General features: G+C 39.3%; 1 protein-coding gene across 4 annotated transcripts in view; it reads right to left on the minus strand.

The window, feature by feature from the left end:
- Positions 1-17,443, minus strand: part of PNPLA8 (patatin like domain 8, phospholipase A2) — an 85,552-nt gene that overhangs the window by 11,939 nt on the left and 56,170 nt on the right. The window contains exon 9 of one of the 4 annotated variants that reach the window (XR_013178513.1): positions 15,970-16,652. The exons of the other annotated variants lie outside the window; for them this stretch is intronic. The gene's annotated coding sequence lies outside the window, so the exon portion shown is untranslated. The remainder of the gene's footprint in view (positions 1-15,969; positions 16,653-17,443) is intronic. 4 annotated transcript variants of the gene reach the window in all.

Consider the following 17,443-nt stretch of genomic DNA (forward strand, 5'->3'; position numbering starts at 1 on the left):
AACCAAGAATTTTGTATCCAGCAAGACTTTACTTCAAGACTAAGGGAGATGGCATCATGGGATTGAGAAAGCCTTCTTGACCAAAAGGGGGAAGAGAGAAATGAGACAAAATGAAGTTTCAGTGGCTGAGAGATTTTAAATAGAGTCAAGAAGTTATTCTTATGCATTTTATAAATATCCCTTTTCAGTTTCTCATGTATTAGAATAGCTAGAAGGATATACCTGAAACTGCTGAACTGTATTCCAGTAGCCTTGAGTCTTGAAGATGACTTTATAACTGGATAGCTTTTACAGTGTGACTGTGTGATTGTGAGAACCTTGTGACTGAAGATAAATAAATGATGGGTGGGGGATAAGGGTTTATAAAAAATGGGTCAACTGAAAAATTAGTGTCAATGAGAGGAAGGGATAAGGGGTTATGGGATATATAGGTTTTTTTTTTTTCCTTTTATTTCTTTTTTGGGATTGATGCAAATATTCTAAAAATCATGTTGATGAATACACAACTTTGTGATGATATTGTGAACCACTGATTGTATACTTTGGATGGATTTTATGGTGTGTGAAAATACCTCAATAAAAATATTGAAAAAAAAAAAGTATGAGGAAAAGATTGTGACATGCCCAGATAAACAAAGCTCAGGTATTTTATATACACCACTAGGCCTGACCACAGGCAATGCTAAAGGGAATTCTCCAGACTGAAAGGAAAGGACACTAGTCAATGGTTGGAAGCAGCATAAAGGTATAAAGACATCCAGTAAAGGACATCATATGGGTATTTATAAATACCAGTATGTTATATTGTGTTTTTTTGGTATGTAACGCCACTTTTTACTTCTTATAGGATCTAAAATGCAAATGCATAAGAAGTACCAATAAACATATGGATTGGGATATAATTTGTTGCATTAAGTGCAACAAAAAAGAGAGGGATAGAGGAGTATATGAAAAGCGTATGTGTATGCTACTAAAATTTCATTGGTATTAAATCAAATGTGACTATTATGGACTGAGAATGTTAAATTTTTCCATAATAACCACAATAACAATACATGAAAAATATACACAGGAAGAAATGAGAAGGGACTCAAATTTTTCAATATAAAAAAATTAAAAAAATTTAAATTAGGCATTAGTGGAAGAACTGAGGATCAAAAAGGTATAAGAATTACAAAGATAAAATAGCCAAATGGCAGAAGAAAGTTCTGCATAATCAATATTTACTTTAAATATAAAAGGATTCCACTTGCTGCTAAAAAGGTAGAGCTTGGCAGAATGGATAAAAAAAAAGCATGACTTAACCACATGCTGTTTATAAGAAAATCATCTTGAACTCAAAGACAAAAGTAGGCTGAAAATGAAAGACTGGAAAAAATTATATGATACAGATAATATTCAAAAGAGAGCTGGGTTAGGTATAAGATAAAATAGGCTTTATGTCAAAAACTTACAATGGACAAAGAAAATATCAATCAAATCAAATCAAATCAAATCAAATCGCTAGACTAACAAAGAAGAAAACTAAAATCATGAATGAAAAGAAACACTACTGACTCCACAGAGATAAAAATAATTGTAAGAGGACATTATGCACAATTGTACACTAACAAATTAGATAACCTAGATAAAATGGGCAAATTATTAAAAACACATACTACTTACAGTACTCAAGAAGAAATAGAAGAACTCAATGGAGCAATAACTAGGAAAGGAATTGAAACAGTAATCAAAAACTTCCCAATAATGAAAAGCCCAGAACCAGATGGCCTCACAAGTGAATTTTACCAAATACTCCAAGAAGAATTAAAACCAATCCTGCTAGAACTCTGTTGCAAAGAATTGAAGAGAAAGGAACATACTCAAACTCAGTCTAGAAGGTGAATATCACCCTATTATAAAAACCAGGTAAAGATACCACAAGAAAGTTTCAGACTAATATCCCTTGTAAACATACATGCTAAAATCCTCAACAAAATATTAGCAAACTGAATTCAACAGCCCAATAAGAAGAATTATACATTATGATTAAGTAGGATTTACCCTAGGTATGCAGGGTGATGGTTCAACATAAAAAATCAATGTAATACATTACATTAACAGAACAAAGGTAAAACAACACATGGTCATTTCAATTGATGTGGATAAAACATTTGACAAAATCCAGCATCCTTTCTTGACATAAGCACTTAGAAAAACAGGAAGATAAAGAAACTTCCTCAACATGATAAAGGACATATATGAAAAACCCACCGTTAATATCATACTCAATGGTGAGAGATTCCAAGATACAAAACAGAAAAGAATGCCCATTGTCAGCATTTAATTCAAAATTGAACTGGAAGCTCAATCCAGAGCAATGAGAGAATAAAAAGAAATATAGGGCATCAAAATTGGAACAGAAGAATTAAAACTTTCCCCATTTGCAGATGACATGGTCACATATATGGAAAATCCTGAAAAATCCAAAACAAAGCTCTTGGAGGTAACAACTAATTCAGCAAAGCGGTGGGATACAAAATCATGCAAAAATGAGTAGTATTTCTATACACTAGTGTGATGGTTAGGTTCATGTGTCAACTCAGTCAGATGATGGTGCCCAGTTGTCCAGTCAAACAAGCACTGGTCTAACCATTACTGTGAGGACATTTCATGACTTAAATCATCAGTCATTTGTATCTATGGCTGATTACATTTACGATCAACTAAGGAAGGGGGCAGTCTTCTGCAATAAGAATTGTTTAATTCAATCAGTTGAAGGCTTTTGAGGGAGAAGTGACAACTTCAGCAGTCAGATGAGAATTCTGGTCTTCACTTCAGCCAGCCAACCTCTCCCGGGGAATTCATGGAGATTTTACACGGAGTCCTAGCTTGCAGCTTGGCCTATGGGATTTGGGCTCCTGCATCCACATATTTGCATGATACACTGTGCTGGTTTGAAAGGATGTATGAACCCTAGAAAAACCATGTTCTAATCCTAATCAAATTTTGTAAAGGCAGCCGTTTCTTCTAATCCCTATTCAGTACGGTATGTTGGAAACTTAAATTAGCTTATCTTCATGGACATGTGACTCAGTGTGGGTATTAAATCTGATGGGTGGAGACATGTCTCTTGACTGGTTTACTGGAATCCTACAAAAGAACTATTTTGGAGAAAGGATGAGAAGCAGAGAACAACAAAAAAGAAAGCCAGAGCAGAACGACATAGTCACAAGAAGCAGTGTCCACCAGCCAGAGACCTTTGGAGATGAAGAAGGAAAATGACTCCCAGGGAGCTTCATGAAACAGAAAGCCAGGAGAGAAAGCTAGCAGATGACGCCATGTTCACCACATGCCTTTCCAGATAAGAGAGAAACCTTGACCGTGTTTGTCATGTGCCTTTCCACTTGAGAAAGAAACCCTGAACTTCAATGGCCTTCCTGAACCAAGGTATCTTTCCTTGGATGCCTTAAATTGGACATTTCTATAGACCTGTTTTAATTGGGACATTTTCTCAGCCTTAGAACTGTAAACTAGCAACTTATTAAATTCCTCTTTTTAAAAGCCATTCCATTTCTGGTATATCGCATTCTAGCAGCTAGCAACTAGAACAAACACTTAAATAAATCTCATACTATTTACAGATATCTCCTGTTGATTCTGTTTCCCTAGAGAACCCTGACTAATACAGATTTGGTACTGGGAGTGGTTCTTGAGAAACAGAAAAAAATGGGTTTTTGTAATTGGTTTTCTACTTTGATTATATTCAAATAATCAAGATGGCACTGATAGTCCATGGCATGAGTTGGCAACAGAGATACACAAAGTATCACCATTTGATTCTGCTAATCAAACACATAAATGAGAAAAGGCTCTGGGTGACAGTGCTTTTTACACCTTAATGGAGTTTTGTGGAGCAAAAGGCATAATGATATTGGCTATTCCTAGAAAGGCTGGATACTGTTGTAAAAGAAAGGGATGGGGGGTACAAGGCTATTCAGTGCTAGAATTCTTGCCTGCCATGCAGAAGACCCAGGTTTGATTCCCAGTCCATGTACTTCCCAAAAACAAACAAACAAGCAAAAACCAAACAAACAAACAAAATTTTAAAATTCAACAAATGGTGATGCAATACGAAATACTCACATGGGTAAAATAATGAAACGTGACCCTGCCATACAGCATACAAAAAAAAAAAAAAGAGAGAGAAAGAAAGAAAGAAAAGGGATGAACTGAACACTTTGAATTTGCAGCTTTAACACCATATGAAAGATATAATTTTCTATGTGGGCCCTGAAAGAAAATCTTATTTTGTGTAGTCACAGCCTTGAAATCTCTGAAAACCAGACCCAAAGGCTCATTGTGCAAGCAGCAGACTTACAACATAAACTAAAATCTCAACCTTGCAGAGTGTCTGCTGTTGAAAGTGAGGGCATTGATTGGAAAGGATGGGATCCTGAAACTTGGGATGGGGACATATGAGTTGATAATGATGGCAGTGGGGATACCAAAACCCTAGATTCTGCTGAGTCTTTGCTAGATAAGCCTGTGACAGTCTGCCCTGGGGATATACCCAACTAATCTCTAGTCTTCCTTATGGAAACAGCTATTCGACCTTTAGCCTGACTTGAGGAAACAGCTTCCTGATCTCTAGTCTTCCCAGAGGAGTCTGCCATCCACCCTTCTCCTGAAGAGATTAATCTTTCAGTGCCTGTCAAACCTATAACTACCTTCCCTGGGGAAACAGCCTTCACTGCTCTCTTAAAAGAGATTAATCCTGTTTTACCAGATGAAACTGCAATGGAATACCCTGAAGTAACTGGCTTGAAAGACACTTCTAATTCTTTTCATGACCCACCCATACTACCCCTCTTTTCTTCCAGGCCTATATCTAGACTAAAGTCTAACAGGCCCCAAAAGGTGAGGTACAAAGTGTGACCCATGAGGAGGTATGATATACTCCAGAAGAACTGCATGAGTTTCCCAATTTATATAGACATAAATGAGGCAAATATGTATGGGAACGGATAATAAGGGTGAGGGATAATGATGGAAGGAATATAAAACTGGATTGGGCTGAATGTGTTGCTATGGGCCCCCTAAACAAAGATTCTGGATTCAACATTGAAGCTCAAAGGGCTAGAAAGGACATTAATTTGTTTGGGTGGGTGGCTGAAATATGAATCAAAAGGTGGCCAACATTACCTAGAGCTAAGATGACAGAACTTCCCTGGTATTATGTAGATGAGGGGATCCAAAGGCTTAGAAAGACTGGAATGTTAGAGTGGATTTCTCATGGTAGGTCTATTCACACACCCCAGGAATGTCCAGAGGGCACACCTTTGACCAGGACTGTGAGGAATAAAGTGGTGAGACTAGCTCCACCATCTCTGAAGAGCCCTGTAACTGTTGTGCTCTGTAGGTCAGATATTTCTGTGAGAACTGCTGTCGCTGAGCTGGAATCTTAAACGCAAGGGGGTGATCAGATCCCAAGTTGGCAAAAGCCATGTGGCAGCACTTAATTGCCAAAGACAAGGTGGGCATAGCCATCATAATGGACAATAGTCTCAAAGCAGCAGTCAAAATGACATGACTCTCAGAGACTTGTAGCATTGGCTATAGATCTTAGGATACCTAGAAGTAAAACAGATGGGCAGTGTACTAAATTCTTGTTTGATTTGTGTAAGTAGAAGACTTCTAGTTCAAGTCAACAGAGTCTAACTTGAATTACAAAAACAGAGACAACACCCCTTAATCAATTTCAGACGTGAAACAGTTTACAGATCCAGAGTCCGTTGAATGAGGGGAATAATCCTATTCCACCACCAAAAATTTATACTGTTAATCTTCCTCCCAGCCTTCCAGAAGGAGATCTATGGCCTGTTACCAGCGTAATTTTGCACTGTGGAAAAGGAAATAATCAGATATTTTGGAGATTATAATACATTGTCTCAGAAGGGACAGTAATTTCCACAGACCCAAAACATCACTCTGGTCCACCAGAGTAGGGGCTTAAGGAGGTCAGGTGATTGATGGAGTTTTAGTTCAGGCCCATCTCACAGTGGGTCCATTAGGTCCCCAGTTTCATAATGCATAAATGGAATAGACATACTCAGCACACAGCAGAATCCCCACATTGGTTTCATGACTCATGAAGTGGGGGCTATTATGATAGGAAAAGCCAAGTGGAAGCCCCTAAAACTGCCCTATCCAGCAAAATAGTAAATCAGAAGCAATACGATATTCCTGGAGGGATTGCAGAGATTAATACCACTCGTAAGGACTTGAAGGATGCAGGGATGGTGTTTCTCACCACATTCCCATTCAACTCTCCTATTTGGCCTGTGCAGAAAACAGATGGGTACTGGAGGATGACAGTGAATGATCATAAACTTAACCAGGTGTTGACTCTAATTACAGCTGCTATTCCAGATGTGATATCACTGCTTGAGCAAATCAACACTTCCCCTCATACCTGGTATGAAGCTACTGATCTGGCAAGTGCTTTTTTCTCAATAGCTGTTAGTTAGGACCACCAGAAACTGCTTTCAGCTGGCAACACCAGCAGTATACCTTCACTGTCTGTCATGGTTAGGGACATGTGTCAACTCGGCCACGTTGCGGTAGCTCTTTATCTGATTGGGCAAGTACTGGCCTGTCTGTTGCAATGAGGACATTTCATAGGATTAGGTCATGGTCACGTCAGTTGCATCCACAGCTGATTTCATTTGTAATCAGCCAAAGGGGAGTGTCTTCTACAATTAGTGATGCTAAATCTAATCACAGGAAGCCTTTTAAGGAGGACTCAGAGGAGACAAGCCCCATTCCTGCTTCGGCTGGTGAGCCTCTCCTGCGGAGTTCATCCAGACCCTCCATCGGAGTCGTCGGCTTCACAGCCTGCCCTGTGGATTTGGACTCTGCATTCTTGCGGTCACGTGAGACACTTTTATAAATTTTATATTTCCAAGTGTTCCCTGCTGATTTTGTTTATCTAGAGAACCCTAGCTAATACTGTCCTACCTCAGATATATAAACTCTCTAGCCCTATGAAATCATCTTGTCTGCAGGATCCTTGATCATTGCTCCCTCCCACAAGAAATCACACTCAACCATTATATTGATGATATGTTGATTGGACCTAGTGACCAAGAAGTAGTAACTACTCTAGACTTATTGGTAAGGCATTTGTGTGTCAGAGGATGGGAGATAAATCCAACAAAAATACAGGAGCCTTCCACCACAGGGAAATTTGTATGTGTCTAGCATGTTGGGGCATGTCGAGATAATGAAAGATAAGTTGTTGCATCTCGCACCTCCTATGACCAAAAAAGAGGCACAATGCCTCACTGGCCTCTTTGGCCTTCGGAGACAAATATTCCTCATTTGGGTGTACTACTCTGGCCCATTTACCAAGGGACCAGAAAACCTGCTACTTTTGAGTGGGGACTGGAACAAGTGGAGGCTCTGCAACAGGTCCAGGCTGCTGTGCAAGCTGCTCTGCCACTTGGGCCCTATGATCCAGCAGAACCAGTGGTGCTGGAAATACCCATGGCAAACAGAGATGCTATCTGGAGTCTTTGGCAGGTCCCTATAGGAGAATCACAACACAGGCCCTTAGGATTTTGGAGTAAAGCCTTACCATCCTCTGTTAGACCTTAGTAAAGACTGAAGGCTTAACCATAGGCCATTAAGTTACCATGAGACCTGAGCTGCCTATTATGAGCTAAGTATTGTCTGACCCACTAAACTATAAAGTTGGGCATGCACAGAAGCACTCCATCATACAAAGGAAATGGTATATACAAGATAGGACTTGGGAAGGTCCTGAAGGCATAAGTGGTCCAAATGCCCATGGCCCCTAATCCTGAAACATTACCTTCTCTTTCCCAGTCCAGAGCTATGGCCTCTTGGGGAGTTCCTTACAATCAGTTAGTTGGCCAAGGAAGAGAAAACTTGGGTCTGGTTTACATATGGTTCTGCACAATATGCAGGTACCACCTGAAAGTGGACAGCTGCTGGACTAAAGCCCATTTCTGGGATGTTCCTAAAGGACAGTGGTGAGGGGAAATCCTCCTAGTAGGTAGAATTTCGAGCACTGCATTTTGCTTCGAAGGAGAACTGGGCAGAGGTGTGTTTATATACTGACTCATGGCCTGTTGCTAAAGGTTTGGCTGGATAGTCAGGGACCTGGAAGGAGCACGACTGGAAAATTGGTGACAAAGAGATCTTGAGAAGAGATATGAGCATAGAGCTTTCTGAGTGAGCAAAAAACATGAAGATATTTGTGTCCCATTTGAATGCTTACCCGAGGGTAACTTCAGAATTGGCAGGTTTTATATCAATAAATAATAAGTCGACAAATAATCAATGGCAAACAGAGATGCTATCTGGAGTCTTTGGCAGGTCCCTATAGGAGAATCACAACACAGGCCCTTAGGATTTTGGAGTAAAGCCTTACCATCCTCTGCTGATAACTACTCTCCTTTTCAGAAACAGCTTTTGGCCATTATCAACAATTAATCAACAAATAATCAAAAAATTATCAACAAATAATCAAGTCGATAAGATGACCTGTTCTGTGGATACAAGTCATCCTCTTTTCCTAGTTACTCCTGCCATTGCCCAATGAGGTCACGAACAAAGTGGGCATGGTGGTAGGGATGGAGGTTATGCATGGGCTCAGTAACATGGACTTCCACTGACCAAGGCTGAGCTGGCTATGGCCACTGCTGAGTGCCCAATCTTCCAGCTGCAGAGACCCACACTCAGTACCCGCTATGGCATCATTTCCTGAGGTGATCAGCCTGCTACCTAATGGCAGTTTGATTATATTGGACTATTTCCATCATGGAAGGGGCAGCAATTTGTTCTAACTGGAATAGACACATACTTTGGGTTTACCTTCCCTACATGCAATGCTTCTGCCAAAACTACCATCTGTGGATTTATGGAATGCCTTACCCACCACTATGGTATTCCACACAGCATTATTTTGGACCAAAGAACCCACTGCACAGCAAATAAAATTTGGTAATGGGCACATGCTCATGGAATTCTCTGGTCTTACCATGTTCTCCATCATCTAGAGGCAGCTGGGTTGACAGAATGGTGGAATAGCCTTTTGAAGACCCAATTATGGTAACAACGATGTGGTAATACCTTACAGGGCTGGGGCAATGCTCTCCAGAAGACTGCGTATGTTCTGAATGAGCATCCACTGTGCAGTGCTGTTTCTCTCATAGCCAGGATTCACAGGTCCAGGAATCAAGGGGTGGAAATGGGAGTGGTACCACTCACTAACACCCGTAGTGATCCACGAGGAAAATTTTTGCTTCCTTTCCCTGAAACCTTAAGCTCTGTTGGTCTACAGGTCCTAGTTCCAAAAGGAGGAGTGTTCCTACCAGGAGACACAACAATGATTCCATTAAACTGGAAGTTAAGACTGCCACCTGGCCACTTTGGGCTTCTTATGCCTCTGAAACAATAGGCAAGGAAGGGGATTACTGTACTGGCTGGGGTGATTGATCCTGACTATCAAAGGGAAATAGGATTGCAAGTACACAATGGAGGTAGAGAAGAGTTTTCCTGGAATACAGGAAATCACCTAGGGCGTCTCTTAGTACTGCCATGCCTTGTGATTAAAGGCAATGGAAAACTGCAACAACCCAATCCAGGTAGGACTACCAATACCCAGAAACTTCAGGAATGAAGGTTTGTGTCATCCTACCAGGCAAAGACCCATGGCTAGCTGAAGTGCATGCTGAGGATAAAGGGAACATGAAATGGGTAGTGATAAACATGAAGGACTATGACCACATAACCAGTTACGGAAAGAAGGTCTGTGATGGTGTGAATATTTCCTTCATGTTTTAAGTATGTTTATATTTGTACATAAAGCAAACATCTGGTTTTCTTTTATATTATACGATATAAGTTGTATTGCTCATCTATAGTATTTAAGTTATAGGATATGAAGTTTATGAGTGAATGTTACCTAAGAATCTACTTTGAAGCATGGCTGGTAAAACTGTTAGAAACCTGGTGACTTTTTAATGTGGGATTGACTTTGCCATTATTAATTCTTTTTAAACTTTGACCCTTCTCTTTTCTCCCCTTTTTTGGCTTTTCTGCTTCTCCTTTATAGGCTTTTATAATAGTGAAATAGAGCTTTATCCAGTTTCAGTAGATTAGAAGTTAAACAGGGTGTAACAACTATAGAGTTTTAAGATAAAAACAGTTGAATAATAAAAGAGATAACTTTCTTTACTTAATTAGAAATTAAATTTGGCATCTCTATAATGGGATGTGTAACATTCCAGTATACTATTAATTGAGAACAAAGGAAAAAGCTGAAATGGTTAAATGAAAATCTGTACTTCAGAAAAACTTGAGGGAATAACTTAGTTCTACCTACATGAAAGGGATCCACATAGATTTTTACAAAGTCAAATACAAAAACATAGCCACTTTGTGACTTTGTACAGATCTCTAAAGAGAACTAAAGTTAAAAATAGTTCTCAACTTCTTAGATAAACTGTGATTATTCTGTATAATAGAATATTACTCAGCAATAAAAAGGAATGAATTACTGATACACACAACAACATGGATAAATCTCAAAAGCATTATTCTAAGTGAGAGAAACCAGACCTAAAAGACTATCTACTATGTTTTCCATATTTTGACAACAAGGTCTGGTGAGTGATCATGGAGAACAGAATGGGAGAATAGATTTCTGAAGATAAGAGGATTGAGGAATTGATAGTCTAAGATGTTGTAAAGATGTTGAAGTCACACAGGGTAATATAAAAACTTCGGGTAGAAAGGAACTCTGTGTGCCAGGTGCTAACTAACTTGGATGGATAAGAAGTGATTAGAGGTTGACATATGACAATAGGGATGAAATGGTGGCATAGCTGAGTGGTAGAGTCTTTAAAGAGCAAGGATTTTCTAAAAGGATTGGAAATAACAGGAGAGACAATAAACAACAAACATGATACCAACCCCTTCCTAACTATAAGACACTTGAGATATGAGAGAATTAACATCTAACTGGGAAGAACCACATAAGTCAAACAGGAAGAGAGAGTACTCTGAGAGGAGTGTGAGATTACACTGGGAGTTGTAACTATGGTACAATTTTTTAGAGCACAATGGAAGTAGTTGGGAGAAGGTAGAGGAGTGGAGGGGTATATCAGGGGAAAGGAAACACAGAAAACTGAATGCCATTATGGGAAAAAAGGCACAGTGAAGTTTAGAATATGGTGAAATTAGCCCAACTTGTCCCAGTCTGTCCATGGTGATCAATTCCATCAGAGATAGTCTCAATTCACCTGTTTCTAACACAGCACATACAAGGATGGTAGTCACCAAAACTGCAATCACTACATGTTTTGTCACCTGACAGAGTAGATGGTAATTAAGTTTTAAATGAACTGAAGTAATCTACTAGTATCAGAGAAGGCTTACTTCTCAAAATCTTACTTGCACTTTATATGTTTATTTTAGAATTCTGATCTTAGTTGTGTATTTTTTGCCATACTTCATTGCATTTAGGAATAATAAGCACTTAACATTACTAAGATGTACACTGCAATTTAACACTACTGAATTCATGATGAAGGTAAGCATAATACCTAGCATATGTGTACTGACATTTCCTCATTCTTTTCCTGCTACAAATCACCTTTTGAGTCTAGACAAGGGAGAAAGGTTTCACCCTGCTCATGACAACCACTGCCTGCCAGGTGGCAAAGAGAAGAATCTTTTGATTCCTATCCGAATCCTGGACCAATCACCAGCTTTCTGTAATCTTCAGTCTTCAGAGATGATCACAATTTACCATTTCTCAGCCACAAAGGGGCATTTATGAAAAGAGCCCAAGACCCAAAACTGATGGGTTAATGAATAAAAATGCCCCTGTTGATAAACGTCTTTAAAAGGACAGCTATTTCTCATGAAATCCCACAAGTGTGGAGATATAGGACATTCTTTCAAAGTAATGTAGTTAGAGAATGGTGAGATTGGCATCTCAGGGTAAAGTAGAGGTTGGATTGGAAGTGGCAGCAAAAAATCCACACTACAATGGAAAATAGAGCAGGCAATGGAAAGATCTGACAAACAGCTTTCCTGAGAGTTCAAACAGCCTTGTATTATCACCACTATTTTAAGGTCACAAAGCTACATATTGGTAATGAACAATATAATGAAGGGCCATTAGCCTCAGACAGGCTATTTCTGAGAGTAAGTTGTTGTGACTTTAATTGGTATTACATTGAATCTATAAATCAATTTGCGTAGAACTGACATCTTAATATTCAGTCTTCTAATCTATGAACATGAAATGCCCTTCAACTTATTTGTCATTTTTTGTCTATTTTAGCAAAGTTCTGTAGTTTTTTTTGTGTAAAAGTTAGATTTATTAGTAGATATTTTATCCTTTTGGTTCTGATTGTAAGTGTAGTATTTCCTTCATTTCCCCTCAGACTGTTCATTACTACTTGGGTTCGTCAAGGTTCTTCACAGAAACAGAACAAACAGGAAATATCTGTAAATAGTATGAGATTTTATAAAAGTGTCTCATGCAACTACGGGGATGCCCAAGTCCAACTTCCAGAGTGAGGGTTGCAAGATGGCACTCTGATGAAGGTCTTCGAGGAATTTGCCAAGAGAGGCTGGCTGGCTAAAAAGTAGAAAGACAGTTCTCTCTTCTGATTGTTGAAGTTGTCACCTCTCCTCAAAAGCCTTCAACTGACTGAACTAATATCTCTCTTGCAGAACACACTACCCTTAGTTGAGCACAAATACAACCAGCCATAGATGCAATCAAATGACTGATGCTTTCAGTCCTTGAAATGTCCTCACAGTAATGGTTAGGTTAGTGCTTGTTTAATCAGATAGCTGGGCACCATCACCACCAAGTTGACACATGAACATAACCATCACAGTCCACCCCTTGTCAACATGGCAGCTACATACATCACCTGAAACCATACTTAATCTCTAAATAGAAAACAGTAACAATACTCAATTGTCTTAAATACAACCTGAAACACACTAAATCTCTCCAGAATAAGGTACAAATTCTTAGGAAACATTCACTCTTAAACTTGGTATCTTATAACTTAAATACTGTAACAAGAAGGCTCCAAACAGCATCTATTTGTCACAGACACTTTCAGCACTATTGGATATGCCAGATCATTTGGCTCAAGTGACAGAGCTGCTTGCACAACACAGTCTCCTCTTGTACTGATCCCCACTCAAAACTAGCAGCTCTTCTGGTCACTTGGTAAATGGGCCAGACAGAGTAGCACATCCAAATGAGCAATATGTTGTGTCTAAAATCCAAAGAGGCCAACTAGATATTGTGCCTCTTTTTTGGTCAATGTAACAGCTTATCCTTCACCTTAGAAGGGATATCTCAACATGTCCCACACCAATGGACACCTAGAAATTGCCCTGAAGTGGAAGGCCATTGTATTTTTGTTGGATTTATCTCCCATCCCCTGACATGCAAATGCTCTACCAATAAATCTAGAGTGGCTGTTACTTCTTGGTCACTATGTTCAATCAACATATCATCAATATAACGGATTAGTGTGATGTCTTGTGGGAGGGAAAAATGATCAAAGTCCCTGCGGACAAGATGATGATCTGTATACTGTCTCAAGTTTGGAATTGTTTAAGAGGATGCAACTCTCTGTTTTTGTAAATTCAAGTTAGACTTCATTCACTTGACCTAGAACTCTTCTGCTTATACAGTTTGAACAAGAATTTCATAGACTGCCCATCTATTTTACTTCTAGGTACCCCACAATCTATAAACCAATGCCACAGGTCTCTGCAAGTTAGATTATTTTGACAGCCACTTTGTGTGTGCTGTCCATTATGGTGGCCAAGCCCAACTTTTCTATGGTGATTAACTGTTGCCACATGGCCTCTGTCAACTTAGGATCCAATCATCCCAGCTGTGTTAAAGTATTCCAGTTCAGTGACAGCAATTCCCACAGTAATATCTAATCTACAGAGAGAGATGACTACAGAACTCTTCAGGGTCGATGGATCTAGTCTCACAAATTTAGTCCTCAAAGTCCTGGTGAAAGGTGTGTCCTCTGGACATTTCTGGGGTGTGTGAAATCTACTGTAACACATGAGTCTCTCTAAATCTCTGGATTCCCTTGTTTACATTATGCCAGGGCAGTTCTGGCATTCTGACCTCAGATAACATTGCTACCTTTTGGTCCGTGTTTCAGCCAATCATCCAAACTTTCTAAGCCCCTGAGCTACAACACTGAATGCAGAATCTGTGTTTAGTGAGCCCGTATCAATAAATTCACTTGATCCAACTTTCTACCATTATCTTAAAGCCTTAATATCCATTCCCACACATTTTCCCTTAATTTCTGTCCATATACATTGGAAAAGATCATGCAGTTCTTTTGGAGTGTAGTGTACCTTCTCATGGGTCACACTTTGTACCTCACCTTTTGTGGCCCGTTGGGACTTTAGTTTAGTTACAGGTCTTGAAGAAAAGAGAGACTGTGGGGGTAGGTCATGAAAAAAATTATTAGTGTCTTTCAGGTCAATTACCTCAGGGCAATCTGCTGCAGTTTCATCTGGTGAAACAGTATTATTCGCTCCAGACAAAGGAGTGAGGGCTTTCATCCCAGGGGAGGTGGTTATAGGTGTAGCAGGCACTGATGGCTTAATCCCTTCTGATGGAGGTTGGATGGCAATCACTCTGGGTGGCCTGGAGACCAGGAAGCTGTTTCCTCAAGGCAGGCTGGGGGTCAGGAAGCTCGTTCCCCGGGGCAAGCTGGAGACTATTTTCTCAGGATAGGCTGGAAATGGGGTGACTGTTTACTCAGGCAGACCATAACAGGTCTATCTATCACAGACTAAGCAAAATCCAGGCTTTCCATGTCCACACTGCCATCATTATCAAGCCATATGTCCCCACAGGATCTCATTCTTTTCCAATAAAATCCCTTACTGTAACAGCAGACACCCTGCAAGGTTGAGATTTTAGTTACATTGTAAATCTGCTATTTCCACAAGGAGGCTTTGTGTTTTTCAGAGATCTCAAGTCCAAGACCACAGGAAATAAGATTTTCTTTCAGGGCAAACATGGAAACTTTTACATCTTTTATGCACACTTAAGTTGCAAATTTGAAGCCTTCAACTCATCCCTTTCCCTCAATAACTATATCCAACGTATCTAACAACAACCAGCTAACTTCATTATAACTCTTAACTCCACAAAACTATGTTAATGTGTCAAAAACACCAGACCCTTGCCTTGTATAAGCGTGTGATTAGCAGAATCAAATGGTGATATTTTGCCTATCTCATTGCTAAATCACGCCATGGACTGTCAGTGTCATTTTGATTTTTGGAAGCAGAGTCCTTGGCGCCTTTGAGTTTAATCAGAATAGAAAATCAATTGTTAAAATCCATTTTTAAGATTCTATTTCTCAGGAACCACTGCTGGTACTAAGCTGTATTAGTCAGGGTTCTCTCGAGAAACAGAACAAACAGGAGGCATCGTAAATATGAGATTATAAAAATATCTCATGCAACCAGGGGAATGCAAGAGTACAAAATCCAGAGGGCATGCTGTGAAGCTCGCAACTCCGATGAAGGGTCTCGAACTCCACAGGAGAGGCTTGCTGGCTGAAGAAGAAAACTCTCTCCCTTAAAGTCTTCAACTGGTAGGCTCAAATCCAACAGACTGGATTATATTGTTTGTAGGAGACATGCCCTTAGTTGGTAGATGTAATCAGCCACAGCTGCAATTCAACCAACTGATGATTTAGTAAACCAGCTGTTCTAGTTTGCTAGCTGCCAGAATGCAATATACCAGAAACGGAATGGTTTTCAAAAAGGGGAATTTAATGAGTTGCTAGCTTACAGTTCTAAGGCCACAAAAATGTCCCAATTAAACAAGTCTATAGAAATGTCCAATCACAGGCATCCAGGGAAACATACCTTGATTCAAGAAGGCCAATGAAGTTCAGGGTCTCTCTCTCAAGTAAGAAGGCAGATGGCAAACATAGTCAGGGCTTCTCTATCAGCTGGAAGGGCACATGGCAAACACGGCATCATCTGCTAGCTTTCTCTCCTGGCTACCAGTTTCATGAAGCTCCCTGGACGGGGTTTTCCTTCTTCATCTCCAAAGGTCGCTGGCTTGTGGGCTTCGTGGCTATGTTGTTCTTCTCTGGCTCTCTCTGAATCGCTCTCATTCTTCAAAATGTTTCTTCTTTTGTAGGACTCCGGAAAATTCTCAAGACCCACCCAAATGGGTGGGGACATGTCATCATCTAATCCAGTTTAACAACCACTCTTGATGAAATCACATCTCCAGGGAGATGATCTGATTGCAGTTCCAAACATACAGTATTGAATAGGGATTATTCTACCTTTTAGAAAGGGGATTTTGATTAACACATGGCTTTTCTAGGGTCCAGACATCCTTTCAAACCAGCACACCAGCCTTCTGGATTTACCAACCAGCCACAAAATATCCTTGCAGTAACAATTAGATCAGTGCTTGCCTGACCAAACAACTAGGCATCATCACCTGGTCAAATTGACACCAGAACGTAACCATCGTAATTTATATGAAATTTCATAATTCCTTTTAGGTTGCTATTCTCTTAGTTCTGAATAACCTTTTAAAATGCAAGTAAAACATAAGAAAAATAATACATTAGAATCAGTCATCAAAGCCTTTAGTGAAAACTAATTTATCAGTTTTCACTAACTGAAAAAAGATAAGACTGAAGGGATAATTTTGTATAAAAAGTACTACTTCTAAATAAATATGATAGTATTTGGGTAAGGAGGAGAAAAGTAATATACTGGAAAGTGCTCAGAAAAAATACTTCCTACTCTAAATTTTCTAGGACATGTAAAATATCTTATAAATGGTATAATACCAGTCTTTTCTTTATAGTCAAAAGAAAATGAAATCTCCCCATCCATCTCATCCTCTTAATTACAGCACTACTTTGAGTAATGGCTCAAATAGAATATTAGCCTAGAATTTATACTGTATCTGATTCCAGTGAGAACAGAACCACTGAATTACTTGAGTTTAATATATGTATTCTACAGACTGAATCAAACTTTAGTAGTACTTCCTCAAAGATGAGGAATAAAGAGTGAATGAAATAACTTGTTTTGAAGACTGAGAATATATGGTCTTGAAATGGTTAACTCATCAAGTTAAGACTTTCACTAATAGTTTTGCGTAAGTGCAATTTTGTAGCATCACACCATAAAAAAATTTAAGTTGTAAACCTAAGCTATTTTATTTTGAATATATTATTTCTCCACTGATGACATGCTGAGAATACTACAAGGAGAGAGAGCTATTAAAAACAGCAAGCTATATATTAAAACAGACATTTTATTTTGACCAGTACTAAAATCAGTGTCAGAAAGAGACTCTATAGCCAGC

Source organism: Tamandua tetradactyla, chromosome 1, assembly GCF_023851605.1.
Source record: "Tamandua tetradactyla isolate mTamTet1 chromosome 1, mTamTet1.pri, whole genome shotgun sequence".
Classification (NCBI taxonomy): Eukaryota; Metazoa; Chordata; class Mammalia; order Pilosa; family Myrmecophagidae; genus Tamandua; species Tamandua tetradactyla.